This window comes from Ricinus communis, chromosome 1 (assembly GCF_019578655.1).
Source record: "Ricinus communis isolate WT05 ecotype wild-type chromosome 1, ASM1957865v1, whole genome shotgun sequence".
Lineage (NCBI taxonomy): Eukaryota > Viridiplantae > Streptophyta > Magnoliopsida > Malpighiales > Euphorbiaceae > Ricinus > Ricinus communis.
The window spans coordinates 11227296-11230817 of record NC_063256.1 but is presented as its reverse complement, the minus strand read 5'-3'; positions in this window follow the sequence as shown (position 1 = coordinate 11230817).

The window sequence follows — 3522 nt, the reverse complement described above, 5'->3', positions numbered from 1 at the left end:
TTATAGAAAGTTATAAAATATTTAAATTTTTTATTTGCTTTGATTTAATTGTTCATTATTAATACTGAATTTTACATTGTTTATTTTGTTTAATTATACTTTTAATCAAAATTATTATTTTATAAATAATTAAATGTAGTTGAATAATTATTTTTATTATGTTAATCATTATCTAATAATATAATTGAAATAAAACCTCTATATTAATAAAAAAATGTGAAAGTTCAGTATTTTAATTTTAATAATTTTTGCAATTCTTAATTTTATAGTATAATGTTTTTACTAGTAGTATTATTATAATTAAATAAAAATATAATTTTTATTTCAAAGAAAAAAGCAAAAAAATATAAGAAGATATCAATTTAAAATTTTTATAATAAAAATGAAAAATATATTGATAAAAATATTGAATAGTAAATAAATATTAAAAATATAAATGATATTTTATTTTATGTTATTTGATATGTTGCAGTGAATTCATTAACAATAAGAGTGAGAATAAGTTTTTTATAATTCAAATTTTTTATAAGATGTAACAATAAAACTCAATTTCATATATATAAACATTTTAATGGACAATTAGTATATAAAAATATGTTGACCACACGAAGTAATTCACTTGCAATAATAATTAAAAAAAACACGCTCAATAATATATCAATAAAATAAAATTAAAAATATTATTTTTTATGACTTCTTGTCTTTAATTTTTACGAATAATATAAATGTATATAAAATTATAATAATATTAGGACTGAAATAGTTTAAAGCACAAATTAATTCTTTTAGGATTAGAAGATTAATTTCTAATTAAATCTATTAGGATTAATAAATTAAATTAATTATATATAAAATTAAAATATAATAAAATTAGTAATTATTGATTAATTATAAGGATATTTGAGTTCTACCTTCATGTTTCTATATATTATTTATAGAAGAAATGCATTAACAAACATTCAAATATTAAACTATTATATCATTGATAATAAAATTTATAAAATACCGGAAAGGATCTTATCAAAAAGAGAATAAAAGAAACAATTGTGAATTTATTTAGGATTACTTTTTTGAGTGTCAAATACATAAGTTTAAAATTTCTAAAACTTAACTTAAAAAAACATTAAAAAGCATTTTCAAAGGTAAATAAAAGAAACTAAAAAATTTGGTTTAAAAAAAAAAAAAAAAAAAAACTATTTTGAAAACATAATTAATTTGAGGAATAAATGGGTCCTTTCCGCTTTCGTTTTTGTCATTTTCACCCTTTATCTCGTTGAGTGAGTACTCGCCTTACAAAATGGCGTTATTTCACCATTATTTTCTAATAATTTCACAAATCAGCCATTAGTTTTTCAGTTATACACTTAGCTCAGAATTAAAACGTCACCGTTTCACCTGTCTTCATTTATAGCCTATAATTAAAACTGAATAGTTGTGAACCCTTCTAATGAATAATTTATCTTTTTTTTTTTATTTGCTTAAGCTGGTGATAGGTTGAAAATTTTATGTGAAATATGCTTTATTTTTACATCCAAAATTTAAATAGTATAATTTATATGGAAAAGATAGATTTCATAGAATTTTATTTTAGTTTTCTTTTATAAAAAGATATACTAAATATTTTTTGGTTGACTATCCCATTTGATATATGCTTTATGTAAACATATATATAATTATGGTAAAAGAATTTAATTTGAAAAAAAAGAAAAAGAAAAGAATGAAGATCTCATCTTAATTGTTTTCTTTTTACATATAAAATGGATATGAATACCTTACAAGTGATGAAGATAGAAATAAATTAGATGCTAAAATAAATGGGCATATTTTAGTGATGATTTTGTCAATTTAGTCCATGACATAATAAATACGGCATGAAATAATGAACCTTTTGAATCAATTTCTAACAGTTGCTTCAAATTGATTAAACTCGGATCAGACCGACTAATTTGATATAAATCCCGAAGAACAAGATTAAGAACCGGTTCAATCCAAATTTAAATTATTTTTAACTAAAATTTGGAGTTGTCCACATGAACCGGCGGGTCAAAACCTGTGGATTGATCGATCAACCTGTTTGGGTTCTATAGGATTCAAACGAACCAACCCTTTTGTAGCTCATGGCATTTGAGCTCAGGGCAGGCATTGAACCACTCCAAAATATGCGTCCCACATCCAACCAGCCTAACATTTGTGTCATTTTCTTACCAATATATTTATAGATTATATTAGAACTTATTTCTTTTCTAATTTTTCTGAATTTGTTTGAGTAATTAATATTCATCAGATAAAGATTCAATTTATTATGCTATATTATTGATATAGAAATTGAAATATTTTTAATCACTTAAAATTAACCGTTGAAATCTGAAATTTAATTTCAAAAAATAAATAATATTTACTGACTTTATTTTAATTTTTTAAAAAAGATCTATTAACTTAAAAAATATATTGAGTTTACAATTCATTAATATAGTTGTAATTTATAATCTAACTATGATTCTTTTTTATATTTAATATTGACCTGATAAAATTTTTGATTATTAATTTCTTAATTTGTCCGGATGGATGAGTATAGCAAGGGGTTGTAAAAGATAAATAATAGTGACTAATCAATCAAATGATGGAGACAATTATTAATAAATAGTGTTTAGGGTCGCTAGAAATGCAACCGACAAGAGAATCAATGGGTAAGCGGGAGGAAAAGAGTTGTCTCTTTGAGATGAGAAATTGTAAGAAGGATGCAAAATTAGGTTGTATTTGTAAGTGGCATAAATCCATATGTATATCTTTCATAACCACTTAGACAATTTCACAATCTCTTAATCCTTTCATTGTGGTTTTGATATGCCCATTTTGTGTCCAAATGCCACTTATCAGCAATAATAACACAGGTTACATCCTGACAATATTGTTGTGGTTTTGAGGATAACTACACAATCCACTGTTAGAAAGCAAAAAGAAGAAAACAAAACTGAGAGAAATTATGAAAAGAATAAATTAAGGGTAAGTTAAGATATTGTATAAGTTTAAAAGCAAATATCAAAATGGGCCCTAAGGAATTTCTACATGCAAATAATTGTATGAGACCCCATACTAGTAAGTAAGCTGAAAATTAATAATGATTTATCTTATTAGAAAAAGGAAAAGGGTCAGCTAGTACTAGTCAAGGCTTTTTCCATAAAGCTCATGTCATGATCTTGTGCTTTTCTATACAAATAAAGAAAGAAGAATTCTTTTCAGTACCTTTTTTACTTAAAAGTTGTGTATTAATAGTTTAAATGAAGTTTTTCACTAAATATGAAAGAATGGAAAAAAAAAATTTATTATTGTTATGGCTTTTATAAGTTAAAAGAATGATATCCACTCCATGCTATAATTCTTTTCATAATCTGATTTTAGGGTTACCTTATTTATTCTAAGCTAATAAATTTCTATGTACTTATAACTACTTGTAAATGTTAGAGAATAGTAAGTGATAACAAGTATTTTTAAATTTTTAATAAAATTGGGGTAACTTGAATT